Source organism: Pinus tabuliformis, chromosome 6, assembly GCF_031772625.1.
Source record: "Pinus tabuliformis cultivar Carrire ecotype Pingquan chromosome 6, CPIR1, whole genome shotgun sequence".
In the NCBI taxonomy this organism is placed as follows: domain Eukaryota; kingdom Viridiplantae; phylum Streptophyta; class Pinopsida; order Pinales; family Pinaceae; genus Pinus; species Pinus tabuliformis.
The window spans coordinates 1,031,878,449-1,031,899,602 of record NC_142292.1 but is presented as its reverse complement, the minus strand read 5'-3'; positions in this window follow the sequence as shown (position 1 = coordinate 1,031,899,602).

Below are 21,154 nucleotides of genomic sequence, written 5' to 3'. Positions count from 1 at the left end.
TTCGGATGAGTCCAACCTAGTTTTGATTCGAACCCTAGGAAGGAGTGGTTCATTCCTGTTTGTAATTGAACAGGTCATTTACTGTGAAATTTTAACGAGCCCAGTATAGGAGAAACTCGGCGTTTTTCAATTTTAGAGAGTCTGAAAAACTTAAGAAGACTCCAGGTTGAACTTTTTCGTAAATTTGTGTCCCCCAAGCTCGAAAAAGTATAAAATGATACCTGGGAGAACCGCTTGATCTTGCGACCAAGGAGTACTTTCATGATTAGTGTCTCTGACCTGAAAAGTAAAAAGCGATCAAGGACACGTCATTTTATTTCCATATCGAGTTTGAAACGACAAAAACCCGGCAATCTTTTCCTGATTTTACGGTCAGAAAAGGGCTATAAGGGCACCGTCTTTTAATTCCATTTTAACGAGTGTAAAAGAAACGCTCGGCAATCTTTTCATGTTTTAGGAGTCAGAAAAGAGCTTAAAAGATGACTCTGACGTGTGAAAAATGATAATTTACCTAAAGTCCCTTTGTCCTGCACAGAAACAACACATTACTCATACCTGTTTAAGATGGGAAAAAATTCATCGAAAATGTCCTTTCATGGTGAAAAATAAACAAATCTAGCATTTATTTATCCAAAAAACCTATAAAAAGACTTCTTACCATGTCATTTTTACCATTTTACTGTTGAGGTTGAGAAAAGGGCTTTTGACAAGAAACTTCCGTGGAGATTGCGGAGAATCCGACCGTCATAATCGAACGCCGTTTCACCAGGTATTCTACAACACCCCTCTCTTGTTTTCCATCCGTTTAGAATTCATTTTTAAGTTTTTATTTGATTTTTTGGGGGCATTGGGGTTTCAAAATGCGCCCTTCGGGGTACGCAGGTCATGCACTGCTGACCTGCGTACCCTGATATTTTCCCAATGGGAAAATTACGGGGTGCACACACCCGGCCTTAAGGGAACCTGCGTCCGGGCGCTCTGTCCCTAAAGGCCGGGGTGCGTACCCCGCAAAACACAAATTGAAACCCTTGGCCCTCCAAAATAGACCAAAATTTTTAAATTTTATGGATTCTCACTGATGTTTTATGATGTGCAGGGAGCACACCATGCTTGATTGGCGTGAAAGAGAGCATGAGGATGTTGATTTGGCCGTGATAGGTCATCAACCTTCCATTGATGCATTAAAAGCATGCGGACTGTACAAATACTGGGCCATACCTGGCATGAGGGGCCAAGTGCCTTTTCTTGAGTGGCTGGTTGAAAGGTGGAACATTCAGGAGCAATGTTTCTACATCGGAGAGCACCAACTCGAGATAGAGCCCTCTGACATATATTTTCTCACTGGCTTGCCTAACAGGGGCGAGAAACTTTCTCTATTCGGGACTAGGCCGGGTGGCCAATCCCTTGCTAGTCTCCGACTAGAGTGGTGCAACAACCAAAACCATGAGAAGGGGATAGAAATCAAGTACATATCCCGACCTGAACTTATGGTGATAGCCTTTACAGTTACCAGACTTTGCGGCACGGCCGCTTTGCACCAAGCCACCGGGTCCCAAATGTGGATGGCTATAGACTGTTTCCATGGCACCATTTTCAACTGGTGTGATGTTGTGTTGGCTAATTTGAAGGGCCAACTAACCAGGGCAAAGAGAGGACAACTGAAGACCTTTGGATATGGGCCTATAGTTGTAAGCTTTGCCCTAGAGAGAGTTCCAATGCTGGTCCCCCAGCATCTTACAGTTCTAGTTGGGGCGCCTCGGGAGCCTAAGTTGACGAGATGGGTTGCGGTAATGGCCCGGCATCCTGATGAGGGTGCAGCAGTTGTTCGATTTCCTGATGGTTACTTTCACTGGCTAGAAAGCCAGGTCTTTGCTATTCAGGACTTTCCTTATGCCGGAATGGATTTTCAGAATGATCCGGACATGGTTCTTCCACAGGGAGAACAGTGGGACGACAGAGGTATTTCATTTTCCACGAGTTTTCAAATTATGTATATATTTTTTTTGTTTTTATATATCGCCTCAAAACTGATAGCACAAATTTTCAAAATGCAGATGTAGGTCCACGGCGTCCAGCCAACCTCCGGGCTTTTGAGAGGAGAGTACCAGCTGTACCAGCACCAGCCCCACAGGGTGCGGACGCAGAGACCTTAGCCGAGCTGGAGCAGGATCTAGAGCGTCTGACAGCGGACATACCAGAGACAACCATAGATGACATTCCCATTCGACTTCAGCGCTATGTGGTCGCAGTCCTAGGACCTTTTAGGAGGTTCTTGTGTAGGGTAGCGCGGGCAGTGGTCTCGTATAGAGAGCACCACCAGTGATTGGCTAGTCACTTTTGTAGACACATATGACATTTTTGGTTTTTTGTACTTATGATTTTTGCCGATCATAAGGTGTTTTTCAACCTATGATCGAAGACGATGTATATTTTTTTGACACACTCCTATCTATATATATATCATTATTACCAGCTTATTTTGTTTAACATATGTGATGAAATGTTTTTAAATTTACTTGCATGATTATCGTAAATGTCTGTCCAACATTCGAGAAGCAATTGCATCTGCTAATGTATTTAAAGACCTTGGAATATGCTGATATTCAATGTAATCAAATTCACGTTCCAAGAGACGCACTCTCAAAAACAACCTTAATAACACAGGATTTCTGATGGCATATACTCTATTAAGCTGTAACACAATGAGTTCAGAATCTAACCTCACTATCAAACGTCGAATTCCAAATGAAATGGATTCAGACAATAATTCAACCACTGCACTGTATTCTGCAATGTTGTTCGTCGTTTGACCGAGGCTCACCCCATGCATAGAAACTAACTCGTCAGAGGGTGAATAGATAACCCAAGCTGCGGAAGAGATATTCCGTGTACTACGACAAGCACCATCGGCAAATCCAATGTACGTTTGGAGAGGTGTCGACATCTGCAATATCAAGAGTAAAACCAAGATAAGCCAGAATAACGACGAAAAACACACTTTCTAAGCTAAGCACACTATCTAAACTAACAAACATACTAGCTAGAAAGAAAACCTAACCTAACTAAAAATTCTCCATACCCACCATTTAAACATAATACCTCTTTAGGTAAAGTCCATTTCTGGGTTTACCCAAAGAGTCCCCATCAAAATCTACCAGCTCATAGGCCCCTTTTGCTAGCTTTCGCTTTACAATGTAGGGTCCATGCCACATAGGAACGAATTTTCCAGCACCTAGCTTATCGTTAGCTTGATCATATAACAACACTAGGTCTCCCTCCGAAAAACTCCGAGGGGTCACATTTCTATCATACTGAGCTTTCATTCGCTTCGCGTGAGTCTCGATTGCAAATGTAGCGTCACGTCGAGTCTCATCTAATTGAGCTAAGTATAATAAACGTTTCTTCTCTTCGGAAGTAGCTGGGAGTAATTCGACAGCCATTTGAAGTGATGGGATTTCGCATTCAATGGGTAACATGGCTTCCAAGCCATAAACTAGCTGGAAAGGAGTGAACCCTGTTGAAGTTTTCACTGAAGTTCGGTATGCCCATAGCGCTGAAAATAACATGTTGTGCCAATTCGACCGATGAATACCAATGATTCGTCGGATCATGATAACCAGAACTTTGTTGATAGACTCAACCAAACCGTTGGCTTGCGGATAATAAGGAGTAGATCTATCGTGGCGCAAACCAAGCTGGCTTGTAAGCTCAGTCATCATGATGTTTCGAAAATGGCTCCCATGGTCAGTGATGATTGCTTGTGGGACACCAAACCTAGTTATAATGTGATTGAATACGAAAACTGCAGTTGTTTTGCCGCTTGCGTCGAATGTAGGCATCGCCTCGGCCCATTTAGTAAAATAATCAACCGCGAGGATGATATACGCATGCCCCCGGCCGGAGTGAGGGTTACAAGTAATAAAATCGATACCCCATTTGGCAAAAGGACCAACGACAATTATAGGGTGGAGAGGAGCAGGTGGTGCGCGCATCTTGCGATCAAACACTTGACAGTTGTGGCATTTTCGGACCGCAATGATACAATCTTTAAACATGGACGGCCAGAAATAGCCAGCGCGCAACACCTTCTAAGCTGTGGCATACCCAGACATATGACCGCCACATGCTCCAGAGTGACAATCATTCAAAACCCTCTCAGCTTCTTCGTGAGTTAAGCAACGTCGAAAAACTAAGTCTGCCCCCCGGCGATAAAGTGTATCTCGAATAATCTTGTATTGCTGGGATTGAAACCGAATTTTTCGACGGTCCGCCTTTGTAGCTTCAGGCCGAAAGGTTTGGGTTTGGAGATAGATGATTATATCCCCGTACCACGGATCTAAAGTACTGATAAGAAACAAAGATTCGTCCGCAATGGACTCCTCTGCCACAGTTTCTGTGTCAGCACGCGGGAAATCACACATCAATTCCGCAAAAACTAAGGATTTCTTAGACTTGGACTTCTCAAACACCAAGTCGAACTCTTGCAGGATAACGATCCATTTAGAGTACTTGCCCCCTAGCAGTTGTTTTGTCAAAATATAAATCATAGGGTTGCAATCCGAAATAACTGTAGTTTTACGGAGAAGAATATAGTGACGGAAACGCTGGACAGCTTGAACGGCTGCCAGGGCCAATTTCTCCACATGCGAATATTTTAGCTCAGTGGGGTTTAATGTCCTACTAAGATAATATATCACATGTTCCGCTCCGAATTCATCTTCTTGAACTAACACCATTCCAATAGTGGAATGCGAAGCTGCGAGGTATAAGAAGTATTTGGGAGGATGCAACAACGGTGCATGGGTCAATGCGTGTTTAAGTGCATCAAAAGATTGTTGGGCAATCTCATCCCAAAAGAATTGAGCGTTCTGTTTCAACAACCGTGTAAAACCTTTAGTGACCTCGGCGTAGTTTGGAATGAATCGGCGTAAAAAGTTCGCTTTCCCTTGCAAACTTTGGAGTTGGCGCAAACTCGAAGGAGGAGGCAATTTGATGATAGCTTCGACCTTCGAGGGATCGACGCGGATGCCGGCTTTTGAAACAACAAATCCCAGCAATCGACCTGTCTCTATACAGAATACACATTTGTGGGGATTCAACCGAATTCGATAATGCCTACACCTCATAAAGATTGCTCGTAAGTGGACAAGGTGATCAGCTCGATGTAAAGAATGAGCAGGCAAATCATCGAGGTACGGTTGCACAATGTGCTTGATGTCATGAAATGCGTAAGACATCGCCCGTTGAAAAGTGGCCCCGGAATTCTTAAGCCCAAAAGGTAATTTGCAATAAGCAAATGTCCCCCATGGACAAATGAATGCCGTTTTTGGTTGGTCGGCAGGTAGAATATTGATTTGATTATAGCCCGAAAAACCATCCATGAAGGAAAACATTTCACTTCCGGCACAATCATCAATAATTTGATCGATATAAGGCGTAGGATAGTTGTCTTTTGGACAAGCTCGATTTATATCCCTATAGTCGATACAGATTCTTATTGTTCCTTGTTTCTTGTTGACCGGAACAATATTCGATACCCAATCCGTTAATGGGATTGGATAAATGAAACCTGCTTTCAACAACTTCTCGACTTCTGCTTTAATCGCAGCCGCTTTCCGAGGGTGAATCTGACGCAACCGTTGCCGGACGGGTTTAGCGTCCGGGTAGGTCTTTATTTCATGAACAACAATGGCAGGATCGATTCCCGGCATTTCCTCGTAAGACCAGGCAAACACATCGCGGAATTCTTGGAATAGGGCCTTGTAAGTTTGGATTTCATCTTCTATACATGAGGCACCTATATGAATGTTTTCCTCAATTCCGGGCTTCACTGAAATATCAATGGGAATAGCGCGAGAAATATTCCCTAAATTCAACTCTGAATCAGAATGTTTCGTTGGATTCTGAGCGTCTTTGACATATTCAGCGGTAAAGATAGATGAAAAATCATTTTCAAAAGCATCATCCTTAGGTAAAAACGAAGATCTGTGATGGAGATCTTCCCATGGTAGATCGTCTACACTTAGGATTTCGCGAAGTTGCTCGTCAGATGACACAGCTTCGGGAAACGCTATCCGTTCTAAGGTTGATGTGAAAAGTGATTCTTCACTGACCACATTCATTTGGTCAATTTGGGTTGAATGCGAGTCGGTGAACGACATGACGGCTTCATAAGCAATTTCATATGGACTCAAAGGCATAGCATCACCGAATGAGTCTATCTCAGATTCAGATGGGACAATCCAAGGATCATCATAAATAATGTTGTCTGATGTAATCATATGAATTGATGCAAATGAAGGGTCTGCGTTGATTGGAGGGAAAGGAAAAGTTCCCAGTAAACCGGAATCTTTAACTAAACCTACGCCAACGTCCCTATAAGGGATTGTCGTCTTACCGACATGCTGGATACTCTCTGAAGAGGCTGGGTCGGATGAAAAGTATGTCAGCTGATCAATTGTCACGATCTTACCGTTATGTGGAAATTTTATGACTCTGAAGACCGATGAAACGATTGCTGTCATAGCATATGACCAACTTCGACCCAAAAGAAGGTTGTAGTCTAGAGGGGCATCAACCACTTCCACATCCAGACTAACGGTTTTACCTTCTACCCCTATAGGCAATTCCTGTAGAATACCAAACGGACGGAACCCACGGCCATCAAAGGCCTTAAGGATGGTCGGGGATTGGTTTAACGAAGGAGAACCAAGCGATCTCCAACATTGAATCGACATAATACACGTAGAAGCTCACTCATCAATCTCAGTCCGATGAATAGGAATGTTTTTTACTATCACTGGAATTTGGAAATCCATTTGATGGGGAAGGCGCGGTGTACTATTTTCTAGATCGAAGATTATCAGATTCGGGTCCTGAACATCAACAGCTCCGATAGCCGACAAAAGTAATTTTCGTTGTGCTGGGCATGATTGCAGCACTTCTAAAGCCGACATTGCTGAGGGTGAAACAGCTAAGTCCTCAACAATGTTGTAATTCTGGGCTGCTCTCGCATGTGGATTGAAAGCAGACCTTCGAAGTACACCCTTGGCGGGCGGTTTGATTACTAAGTCCAGGTTAGGTTTTTCGATCTGTAGTGGATCGGAACCAGGAGCTGAGGTCAATGGATTAGAATGAGAAGATTCTGCTTCCTTACCATCAACAGGATTCTTACTACCATAATCTTGCGATCGAGTCGCAATCCTCACATGAGACATCATCAAAATGGGTTCTTCACTGGCAGTCGAGGAAGAACCTATCATCTTACTTTCCTGCTTTGGAAATGGATCTTTTAACACAGTAGGAGTGGGAGAACCTTTGACTATTTTCACAACCTCGGCCCGATGAGGGCAATCTCTTGTAAAATGATCCTCTTCACAAATAAGACAAGGATATCGAGGTTTGCGCTTTTCGTCATTGGTTTCCGACTTTTCCGTTTTCTCCTTCGGAGCCTTGTCTGCTTTAGCCTTCTTCTTTCCTTTCTTCTTTCCACCATTTTTTGATTTGGCCGTAGATGACTCTACAGCGTGAATATCGGCGGAAAGTTCAGGAGAAGACTCTCCTGTCGGGGAATCAGGCAAGGTGATTATAGGAGTAGCAGAAGTCTTGGAAGATTTCTTCTTGCTCTTTGTGTTCACGATACCAATCATACCATCAGCGGCATGAGATCCCGAAGGAGCAGCAGCGATTTGATTTGATTTTGGAAGATCTGGAATCTTCTCGTGTAACGTACCTGACTGAGTATAAACTAAGTCAAGGTACTGCGCCTGAGCAATGACTTGCTCCTCAGTAACTACTTTGGCCTTAGCTACATCTTCAGTAATCTTCGGTAATAATGATTTAACAAACCATTCAGCTAAGATTTGGTCCGGAATAAAAACTTTCACTAACCTTCTTCGACGTCTCCACTCATGAATGTGATCAGAAATATACGTGGACGTCGATTGTTTGAGTGAAGTTAATAACTTCGTGCCGTTATCGTATCTGACCGGCAACTGAAAGTGAGTTAAGAACGAGGTAGCTAACTGGCTAAAATTGTAAAAAGAGGCCCGTGGCAACTCAATGTACCACTTGGCTGCGAGACCAATGAGTGTACGCTGGAAAAGACGTAAGTGGATCGAATCATCCGAGATAGAATTTGAAGCACACCAGAGGTGGTAAGTCATCACATGATTGGACGGATCCTCTCCAGACTTACCTTCGAACTTGGGTATATCACTGGGCAACTTATTTGGCATTGGCGGCCAGAACGGAAGATACTGAATTGGATCATTCGTTAGGCGCGTCAAGTCTGGTAAATCCAAAGTTGCGATAAACGGTAATTGCCGGTTAGGATCTCTAAAACTCTGGGTCACAAGACCAGTCCCAGGAGGAGGATATCCAGGATAACTAGGAACAGGAATCGCATTAGGGATATTATATCCTCCTGGAAAACCAGGATTAACCGGACCGTACTGGGGTTGTTGAGGTTGTTGATAAGTGTACCCAGGATACGATTGATACTGGTAAATCGGCTGTTGGACAGCTTGCCCATGTTGGTACTGTCCCTAGTACGGTTGTTGAACAAATTGAGGTTGAGTAGTGACAACCGTACTTATACCAGGCTGACCTATAGGCATCTGGACCGTGGTTTGAATCGTAGATCCAGACAACGGTAAAGATGTCTGAGGAGTGGTTGCAGAGACAGTAGAAATCGGAGCTGTCGATACTCCAGAAGTAAGTGCGGCAGATGTAGCGGTAGTTGCAGCAGCCGTTTGAGATGGAGTACTAGGTGCAATTGGCGGCTGAGTAACTACCGACGTTACAGAAGTTTGAATATTTGACTGGACAGGTTGCGGTTGCTGGGGTGGACCAGAAACTACGGGTTGTCCAGCTTGAGGTACCAACTGTATACTTGGCTGCAACACCTATTGACCTTGTGATGGATCCCACACTATCATTCCGGGGTATTGACCCGTAACAGGTTGAGGATACTGAGATCCATAACCGGATTGAGGATAGGATTGATAATTGAGAGGTACAGTTCCCATACCTTGAACATATGACTGACCTTGAGGTGATTGATAACCTTGACTCGAGTATTGACCTTGAGGTTGATAACCTTGAGGTAAATACAGATACTGGGGTTGACCTTGACCTTGAGGTTGATACCCTTGAGGTTGATACCCTTGGGGTTGATAACCTTGAGGTAAATATTGATACTGAGGTTGACCCTGGGGTACATACTGAGGCTGGGGTTGACCTTGAGGCATGTATTGCACCATAGGTACATACTGACCTTGAGGTTGCCCCCCAGACACAATTTGTGTACCTTGAGGTTGCCCCCCAGACACAATTTGTGTACCTTGAGGTTGCCCCCCAGGGGTTAATTGAGGCTGCCCCCCAGGTGGTAATTAGCCACCTTGAGGTTGAGAAACGGGAACTGAACCTGACATCATGTAAATGTCTCCTACACCCAATGGTATATTACCATTGTTTCCAGCTAATAACCCATGATCAATGGGTTGAGGAGATGCCCCCGCAAAGGTACCAGAAAGTGATTGATACCTGGTGGGAACAGAAGGACCGCCGTGTAAGAAAGATTCAGGAGGTTGAGTAAACACGGACGACTGACCAGACATATTTACAGGAGTATAAATACCTCCAGGTGGAAAAGGAGTACGAGGTGTAGAAAAACCTACCCCTGAGTTGTCTAAATAATTGGTTAACGAAAGGTACCAAGTGGTACTTCTAGGAGGACTGTAAAAGATAGATTCACGCTCCCTGAGCTCAATAGTAAGTTGATCTTCAAGGTTAGAGACGCCTATTTCTTCCTCTGGAGCAAGTTCTTCAATAGCAATCAGACCAGTAGGAAGATTTTCGGTGATAACTCGTTCTACTCTTGGTGAATCTGGAACACTAGAAGTTGGAGTAACAGGTTCAGATATTTCAGGTTCTTCGCCTGTATCACTAGTAGACGAAAAACTACCAGCAAGCTCAGAAACTGTAACAGCTTCGGGATTATAACCTGTCTCTAGACTTTGGTAATCCGGATGGACTACCAAGGAAGATTCTCCTTCTTCAGGTGAACCTACTCTACTGCCACTAGGAGGAGTTACAAGGACCTTCAAACCTTCTAGATTACTCGGGTCGTCTCGAGGAGGTTCACCCCGAAGTCTACGGGATCTCCTCAACAATTCGGCCACAGAAACAACTTCAGGAGACTGGCCCCGAAGTCTACGGGACTGTCTCGGTAATTCCGCCACAGCTAAAAACTTTTAACTACTACACACGAAAACAAAGTAAAAACTCAAATCAAACCACCTAAAGTCTCTAAAGAACCAAACAAATTTGAAGTACACGCCTAAAGAATCTAGGGTGTCAAACCAAGCACAAACAGTAGCCTTCCAGACCGAAAACGCTAGTTGGAGATGAAACCCAACATCGCCGGATTCAGTACAGAAGTGGCGGGTGGAACAGTTACCCCGGCAACCTGCTTAATGAATAGACCGGCACAAGTTACTCCACTTTAACCGTCTCGAGTGAAGTGAACCCCCCGGAAAATCCAAGTGAGTCTAGCCGACGTCTGCTCCAGGTACAGTGGGATCTTCCCTCCACCGTCACCTCGGTAGAATCCTAAAGATAATGGTCACTAAGGTTACCAACCGCAAAAAATGCACTTGGGGGAACAGTCTACACTCCGACAGCACGCAAGGGCAGAGTATCAAGCTCAATCCCCTTGCCGGTTCCTTGACAATAATCCAAGGTTTACCGACAAGTGACCCCTGGCTCCTCGACAATGGTTAATCCGAGGTTTACCGTTTGTAATACGTAATACGTGCGTGTCTGGCGTCGTTCCCAACGAGGGAGGATTGATCCCCTCACTGGTTCGGACACGAGCTCGTGCTTCTCCTTTAAGAGGAGCTTTCCCAGAGTACAAATGAGACAATTGGATTTATTCTATCACAAGATAAGCTACTTGTTTGGTTTTGTTGTCTTGGAGAGTTAATTACTCTCCTACTCCAAGACACTAGCCTGATCTAAATTGGTGTTTCAGAGCCCTAGTAAATAAAAGTTACTATGTTGATTTTACTTTAAGCGTTAATTTTATGGTTTTTCTTAAAGACAAAAGGTAGCGGAAATGAAACCAATGGTGTGTAGACTCGACTCAAACGACTACAAAGATGCACCTATGATGATTTACGCTACTTTTCTCTTTCAATGAAACTCCTAACTAAGAGAGTTGGAAAATGCAAATTTTATAGAAAACAACTTTCTTAGTAAAGACAATCAAAGAAACAATTCTCTTTATCTTTCCAAGCATACAAACATGACCACTCCTTACGTGCACGAAAAACTCTTTTTCTTTCAAAATCCCTTAAAGCTACTTGAAAAAAAACTTTTCAAAGGAGATGTTTTTGTATTTTCTCTTATTTAATAAAGCATATAAATCTATTTTAACGAAAATCAATCTCAAAAGTTATAAAATCTATGAAAAATTGACTCACAAGCAAATCAAAAAGAAATTTACTCTAAGCAAACCTAACGAGGCAAAAGCCTACAAGGATGATTCTAGGTTGTTTTACTTGACCAAAATCAAGCCAAGGACCAGCTAATGCAGAATCAAAAGACCAGTCAGAACAAAACTCAAATCTTTTTGTTCTTTTTGTAAAATGGAATTCAATACTCAATCAACAAGTACTTCGAAATTTGCCAAAGAGACAACTCAAAGGTAAGTTGCTCTCATAGGTAGACTTTATGACAGGTCCGACTTCTAAGAAGGCTGACAAAACCAGAGAGATCTAAGGCTTGACAACTTCTACCGCCAAAGTCACTACAATACCTACTCAAAAATCAAACCCTAGGGCTTAAACTTCTATGAAATCCACTAAAACACTCAATGCTATCGAAACAAGTTCAGGTGAAGATCTTTGACAAGAGACTAATGGATCTGGGCAGAAAAAACTAAGAAAAAGCAAAATCTAAGAGGAAAAATGCAAAAAATGGAAATTTCTTAATTTCTAGCAGGGTACGCAGGCAACCTGTTAAGCCAGGTGCGGGCCCGCTCTGTGCACACAGCAACAGTGCGTACAAGTACGCACTGTGCAATACTCAGAGGGTGCGTACTACTGAAAAAACCAAGAAAAACTAAATTCAATCTAACCCTAAGCTAACCCACCCAAATACAAAGTCACAGAGCCAAAAACCAAAAAATAAATGACTTTTCTCAGATCAAAGTTGCATACAAAGGAAAAGACTTTCACATCAATGGAGTCCCCAGCGGAGTCGCCATTTTGTCAGGCGGAAAGAGTCGATAGTGCGGACACAACCAACCTCCCTAGGAGCCTAAGACTCTCTAGTGACAAACAAGACAAACAAGAGCAATCCTTCTCTAAACATGCATTTACTATATAAAAAATCAAGTGTTTAGATCCTACCTGTAATCCAACGCTGTTGTAGCAGTCCAGCCTCGCTGATCCGGATGAGCTCCTCCTTCACTTTGAAACCTGCATCCACTAACAATCAAACGATTAAATAGCACTTGATAATCTCATAGAATAAAACATATTTAACACATAGACCAAGGAGTACATGAAACAACTCATAAATAACAAGTTATTGAGAAGAATGGACTCATTTGCATTAATAGGAAACAAAAGGAACAATTACAACCTGAGCCTTGGTGTTGTGCAAGTCCCTCCCAGGGTCCATCAAGATTTCTCCTTTACTTTGACAAAGCTCACCCACTTCCAAATAGAACAAGCAAAGATGGCAATCTCTCCTCACAAGCTTCTAAATGGGAGTCCTAATTCCAGCAGCATCTACCCTTAGAAATGTTTAGCTTCCAACCTCTCCTCCTTCTGGCCCAATGCCTGTATTTATAGTGCTCAAGAGGAAGTTAATCAGGTCCACCATCAATGGGATAATCCCCTCTTTGGATGGGATAGCTCCCTTATTGATGGGATAAGTTCCTCTTTGATAGGGGTACATGAACCATCTGGAGGCGCTTCATACACGTCAAACATACCTCTAGAAGCCTCTAGAAATGACCACAAGTAACTTTTTAAAGATGAAACTTGCACATTTTGACCTTTACAGGGGTACGCACCTGCCCCTTTACATACAGAGCGTACAAGTACGCAGCTTTTGTGAACATTAGGTGCGTATCCACAGGTAAGGTTGAGAGAACCTGCGTACCCAGAGATAAATACATTTATAAAGACTTCTCTCTTTTTGGAGTTTGACATGGAGAGCAGAGGCATAAGACTTGCCCAGGAGGATAGCATGACTGTTGATAGAGCCATACTAACTGTAAATAGCCATGGTGACATTTTTTAGTGTAACATGTGGGAAGATAAGCTGCAAGCTTATGACTGCCTCGAGGATCTTAACTTTCAGAAGTTATATGGTAATGATGTCGGACTAGATTTGGGAAATGCCTTTGAGTTTCATAAACTCATTCGCATTGATGCTCTTGGAGAACCTCGTTCGAACACATGTGTTGCAGTTAGCATGGTGAGCTCATATTTGGTTGAGCCTCACTGGATTGGTGCCAAGAATCTTCTGAGATATCTTCAGGGGCAAAATCTCTCATGGATTGAGATACACTGCCGAAAATATGAAACCACATGATTATTCAAATGATGAGTGGGCAGGCAGTGTGGAGGATCACTAGAGCACTTTTCAGTGTTGGTTCTCTTTGGATTCTGCTTCGATGCAGGAAGTAGAAGTCGGTCACTATAAGCACTGCCAATACCGAATACATGGATATGAGTATGATCTCGTATGAAGCTGCATGGTTGCGGAATTTCTTATGTTAGCTGTTTTTCTCTGTGACAACCAGAGGTGTGATTCAATTATTGAGGAATCCTGTATTCGACAATTGCTCCAGCAGACAGACATCAGATACTGCCTTATCTGGGATATGGAAAGTCGATGAGCAAGGAGGCTCCATCGCACTAAGATGATATACAGGTCGCTAAAGCCCCGGGGGAAAGATCAAATTTGTGATTTTCCCAAATGACTTGGAGTCATCAAGAGACCTTTGTAAAAGGGTCCTGCATGTTGCATACATTGAGCTCTGGTAGCTCTGGGGGGCTTGCAGTTCTACTGGAGCAACATACGACCACAGGGTGACTCACCCTCCCCTGGTGGTCCGCACTGGAATAATATGATTCGCTCTCTTGTGGGACAAGATGATTCGCTCTCTTGTGGAATAGGATGATTTGCTCTCCTGTGTAGTAGGATTAATGTGTTCTCCTGTGAGGCCTGGATTGATGTGTTCTCCATGGCGGCCTGGATTGATTTGTTCTCCATGGCGATTATAGCAGGATTGATGTGTTCTCCTGTGAGGACAGGATTGATTAAGTTCTCCTGTCGAGGCATCCTACCCATGCAGTCTGGGACTCATGGGAAGTACTTCTCATCTGATCAATGAGCAGGGAAATGAAGTTAGGGACCATAGTAGTACCGATGGACACATCGTTGTATCTACCGTACTCCCTACGCTAGGATGTCCTCCATTGATCTGGGATCAATGATACTGGTCTGGGACCAGTGGTACGATTTGTACATACTATGACGTTGACTTCGGGTCGACTGAGACTGGTCTAGGACCAGTGGTACGTACTCTGACACTGACTTCGTGTCAGTGCAGTACTGGTCTACGACCAGTGAGAGTGGTACATACTATGATGCTGACTTTGGGTCCGCTGAGACTGGTCTGGGACCAGTGGTACACTCTCTGAGACTGCGAGACTGGTCTGGGACCAGTGGTACACTCTCTAAGACTGCAATACTGGTCTGAGACTAGTGGTACGCACTCTGAGTCTGACTCCGGTTCAGTGGAGAATGGTATGAGACATTCTCGATCAATTCTTCTTCTTCATAATTTAGCAGAGCTGAGCAGAGTAGAGCTAGTAGAACTAACAACGCTGAGCAGAGCTAGCAGAGCCAGCAGAGTTGAGCAGAGCAGAGCTAGCAGAGCTAGCAGAGCTGAGCAAAGATGGGCAGAGCAGTGCAGGGCACTGATGGAAGAGATAGTACAGTCGGACATATGGATCAGTAGATGGAGTTCCCCCTAGTTGAGAGGGAGTGTTAAATTGGCAACTAGGGCCAAACTCCATGTGGGTTGGCTTATTTATGGCAGTTGATATTTTTGTTGGATCCCTCTCATCGAGAGGTGTAGGATTGATCCTAAGATCATCCGATTCCGATAAGTATTTATGGAGATATGAATTTATTTTGATTATGTAATTATCATCAAGCCGACCAGCTCTTATGTAGGCTCTAGAAGCCCAAACGTCATGTCTATTCAACCCATGTGTTTTTGGTATAAATAGTTGAGGATTTGATGTCATTTACACACATTTTCTTGAGTGATCTCCTCCTCTCCACGTCTTCGGTTTTCGGAGAAGGAGTGAGACACCAAGAGTAATATGCTAGCCTTATGGTGATGCCCTAGCCGCAGGTCGATCTATGTAGCTAATAGAGTCTCCTATACGTTGTCAAATGGAGATATCTCATATGCTGGAAAGGAAGACCTTATACACAATTATGGAGACCCAGCCGTAGTCATAAAGGATTTCAACGCAGTAATTGAAGCTATCTTACACGTTGTTCTTGAAGACTTCTTGTACGCTAGTCACAAGTCTTCTCATATGCTGTTCTGCTCCTAGAAACATATATATACACACACAATGAATCTGGTAGCGGTTATACAAGGCATGCAGTGAATCTGGTTGCATGGTTATACATGGAAACATATATACGCAGTCTATATATGGAACCGCTACAAATACCCTAAGCCGTAGACGCTGGATATTCATACGCATAATATAAATGCTAGATGTTGGGCAAACGCTGGACAGTGTTACATATACGCTGGACAGTTTTATAAGTGTGTTTGTAAACGTTGGACAACCTTAACATATGCAACAATTATTATAATGATGTACGTAGTGATAAATACGTTGTCCAGAAGTTGAATATAATACGCTGTCAAGAAGTTGAGTATGGAAGCACCTAATGCGTTGTTCAGAAGTTTAATATGGATGCACATAAAACACTGTTCAGAAGTTGAATATATTACACTGACTAGAAGTTTTATGTGGAGGCCCTAATACGCTGACCTGTAGACTTATACTCAGGCCCTCATACGTAGCCTAATGCAGTCCATCTTCGCTGGCATAAGGAGGCCCTAACCACAGATAATATGCACTCCCAGAATAGTCACCATCACAACTAATCGAAGCCTGCTGACAGCAAGAAGGAAAGTTCGAATCACTATAGGTAAGAGCATTGTCATAGATATAGGATTGTTTGTATATTCTTTTGTGACTGCATGAAGTTGTTCTCTTCTTATAGAAGAACCAAGTTAGAGGAGCTAAGGGATAGATCTGTTGGGATCTCGTTGGAAGGACAAGAAGCAAGGGTTATGTTGCCTGGAAGCCACAGAAAGACTGTGTGTTAGGCCGCAGGCCATAACACCACAGTCTAGGATTGTGTATGAGTTTGAGGACTTGTACATATGCCCAAATCAACAACATATCCAGAGTAGTGTTTGTTTGAAGGACTGTTTCAATAGTGTTTGGTACCCTAACCAGTCATCATGATGACAGCAGCAAAATATGTACAGCATGATGATGGGGGGCAGTAAAGTTGTGTACATCAACTCAGCAATAGAACAGTATGATGCAGCTTGGACAACATGAAGCTTGGCGAGATCATGGGCAACACAGTGATCATGAGCAGCATGAAGATGCATGATACAGCGTGATGATGCTACATTCTAAAATGCAGCAGATGAACAAAATGGATAGGTGAAGTCATCACCTAGGAGATTCAGTTGAAGCAGAATGTCTTCAACTGATCTCATCACTATAGGAAATTATCTATGCTCAGATCCAGATAAGTCAAAGTGTTGACTTTTGTTGTATATGTATTATCTCTCTCTCTCTCTCTTTCTCTGCTGAAATTTGAAGATAAAAGAAGATTTGATCAAAGGGTTTCCCCACACATTATGGGGTTTGTCCCAAGCTTGCGCCATATCTTGTGTCCTCTTGTCTTGGCTTGTCTTTTGCGTATTATATTTATGTTCTATCTGCAGTTTATCGTAATGCTGGTGTGATTGCTAACTGCTAAAATTTAAATAAATTGCTCTAGCATAGAACATACCAAAGTCTAACACAATATGAAAACATCAAAGGGACTGCGCAAAAAGTAGTCCTTACTCAGCGCCTTGCAAGGATGCAACAAGCCAAGGCATTAAAACAACACATGGACGTGGCGTGCAACAAGGAAGCAGTTCTAAAAGCATGCTTCCAGTCATGGATTGACGAAGCCTTCACAATCACGAAAGATATTGAAGGAAATCTCATGTAGATTCAAGGGATGCATGCATAGATGTAGTGCAACACGCCAGAAACAGAGGGTTTAGAAGTGAGAATGTAGCAGGTTCAGCAAGCAGCAGCTCAGTGCACTGCTGACATCCAGACCATTCGGGACCATCTGGAGGGACTCTGCACCAATATTGTCATGTCAACAGAGTGACTCGAGGGTGACTCATGATTTTTGTGTTGGGGGCTTGTTGGGCGTGGTATCCCTCCCACAGCATGTTTTTGGGCTCAGAGCACAAGTTTTGAGTACTATTGTTGTAAAGGCTTCGCGAATTGTGGGCATGGAGTGAAAATTGTATGTTCGAGTAATAGGGTTGTTTGCCCTAAGTTTTGAATGTAGTGTTAGCCTACCCATGGTCCGCGGACCATGGGATTGTATAAATAGAGCAAGGCTCTAAGTTGTAAAGCAGCAAGTGGAAAACCGAATGGAGTCTAGAAGATAGTGAGCATAGAGTAAGAGTCTAGGTGCTTGGGTCCTAGGAGTAGGAACAGGCTTTGCAGTTGAGTGCGCAGAGGCCTAGTAGAGTCTGCAGTTGAGTGCGCAGACCCCTGCAGCTTAGTGCATGGACCCCTGTAGCTTAGTGCGTAGTGTAGAGTCGATTTTGTAACCAAGGAAGAAGAATAATAAAGAGAAGTTTGATTCCAAATCTTGTGTATCTATTCTTTTGTTATTTCATGTTTGATACCATGCAATTGTATTGTTTTATTTATTGCGTGCACTTATATGAATTCTGAACACTATTAAGTATAACTAGAGACACACAGATAAGCTAAGTGATCAACTAATATCGGGTCAATAGTAGGGAATTGGGGAATAACGTGGATTAGGCCTCGAGTAGGGCTGTGGGAAGGCAACATTGCAGGCTACGAGGTACTTATAGGTGCACACAACAACGTGCACGCAGGTCAAACCACGGACCACTTAAAATCATCAGACTCTAGGGTATGGAAAACTAGTTCTAGCACCCTCCCATACTACTTCGGGTGAGACCTCAGTCCATGCTCTGCAGAATATTAACGAAAGGGCCAGTAGTACCAGGATTTGTTTGGCTAAATCACCTCTGAACCTAGGTCAGGCCCCTAAAAGCCAACAAATTGTTAAAATTTGGTTGAAGGAGCCAAAAAACAATTATCGTAGACCCACCAACACCTACAAGACAAAATATATCAGGAGGTCCTATTCTCTCTAGATAGTTCTATGTTACAGAATCTATGGTCATAAAATCACTAAGACCTTCCCTCATGGATGGGAATTCTTACTAAACCATGTTGTAAATGAAGGATAATCATTCAAATCTTCAGGCTTGTTGGCTCAATAGTGATATATCATGTAGATATATCCCTAAGCCCCCCTATTAGTGCACCAGTTAGTACAATCATACACCTATTTGTACAATCCAGAAGACACAAAAAAGTGTCTAGCAGAATGCATACATCAACATTTTCCAGTCGAATACATTATGAAGTTGAAACAAGAAACATTATCCTAAGTTCTAAAGTTTATAAAGGAAAAATAATGAAGGCCAAGAATCTATTTCTTCAATAAAAGTGCACGTGGAATAATCTCCAAAATCCATGCAGTTGTAGAAAATGACGACTCAGTGATCCTGGACCAATTTTACACACTTGTGGGCTATTCTCTGACATGAGCTCAGTCCAATATAGTTGAATTCGAGTCACCTTGGAGATATGTATCCCTCAATGGTATCATCTTATCCTACTCATGTGTCTTTATCATACGTGTACCAAGAGAGGGAAGAAGGATTCAAACAAATTCTATATAAATAGGCCATGGGAGAACCAAAATATGAGACATTGTTATGCTGACCAATTTTTTTTTTGAAAAAACTACCATTGCATTGTTGAATCCAAAGAAGGGAAGAGCACTAGCATGTTGGCCATATTTATTCTAAGCAACCCATCATCTTAGTGAGGGAAGAAGAATCCCACATTGGAGAGTCTTCACACTTCTTTGAGAGAGAGGAGAAACTTGAAAGTAGATTGAGGAAATAAACCCCCTTGTTGAGGATTCCCTTCAAGTGTCTAAGATTCATATATTGTATACAACCTCTACCACCAGAAATTAGTAAAGGGAGATATTTCCATATATTATTGATTTTTTTTGCTCCATTTGAGCACAGTTTTGTTTATGTACCTCTTTGTTTAGTTTATGTTTATGTAATCATTGTTTCCACTATTTAAAATATTTTGTTTATTTAAGTCTGTCCAATAACAACACTAATTTTGACTGTGATCCTTTGCAGGGAACAATCAACTGCTAAGGGGATGTCTTGTGCTCCAAAAATACTACAATATGAATAGTGACCATACTACTCTATTTTCTTTAATTTAAAGATTGTTTTTGTAGGACCTCCTCTCTGCATAATCACCCTACAAGGCGCTCTACACCTCTCTGGATTTTTTACAGACCCCGGGGACCTATTCTAGTCCCGCAAAATTGAATTTTTTTTGTTCTTTCTTGCATGTGTGCATTTTTCTCTAATAGACATGAGTGTGCATCTGTGTGTGCTAAAAACACGTGGTCAATAGAAAGGAAAAAAATGTTGTATTTTTCTCTTTTCTGAGGTGATTGGAACCTTAGTGAATTTCATTCACCTCTGTATTCAGTATTTTGTGTTTAATACCCTGGTTGCTTTACTAACCTCAATTGGTGAAGCAATTAGAGAATTTTTCATTTTTCATTTTTGAATACCCACATAGCTTAATTATGGAGGAAATTAACTAGCCAAATTCCACATATGTTTTTCAAACTATTTTGCTTAAATTTCCTGCAAATCACATAGCTTAATTAGTAAAGAAGTTAGTGGCCCATTATCCACAAATCTTACTATTAATCAAAGAATTGTTTTGGGAGTAGGAGAAAATTTTACTAGAGAAGGTAAGTAATATCTGCTTCCCTTGCATCTCTTAGAGGAACTTGGGATTGCACATGAAAACCTTCTTGAAAACATTTGAACTTCCATCTCCCTTATTAAACCCCATATAGTTTAATAGGAAAAAAGTAAGTGGCCCATAATCCACAAATATATTTCTTTTTTCCATGCAAGGAACAACAAACACTTAGGGTAATTAGAACGATATTAAAAAGGATCATCGCATATCCAAAATCACACTTTGTATGTTCACTTGCATCACACACTAAGCCTTAATAAGCTTTGTATTCAAGGGTCATACAATTTTTGGAGTTTTGGGTACTTAGTCTATTTTGGCTTACAAAATCACTCCATAACTGAATTAAGACTCCTTAAAAAATACCATAACTGGAACCAATTAAATTTGCCCATAGGGACCAGCAAAACATTTATAGTTTAGGTTAGGACAATTTGGGGCAGGCATCCCACAATCCGCCATGGTCATGTTACACCATTGAAACATAGTTGTTGACTTTTCAGGGACCTTAAAATCCTTTAATCATCCCATGGAAAATAATACTCGAGCATGGCAAAGACCCGATTTTGAGGGGGTTCGGCTTAGGTCCAGTGCATGCTGTACTCTTTGGGGCTACTTGACCCATCTAGTGATCGATACTAGTAGATGAGTACCAAGAAGTTAAATACTTGAATCCTCACGTGGTATGAAGCTACTTAGTGACCAAATCTAAGGCATCCTTTCCCTATAGGTGACGGTGTAGGCAACACTTGAGCCTCATTACCATTACCTTGGTTGATTCTTCAACGGTTGGAAGGTGTCACCTGATCAATCGGGACATTGCTCGAGCACCCATCAGAACATATATTCGCAAGGCCTAGTTACTTTGA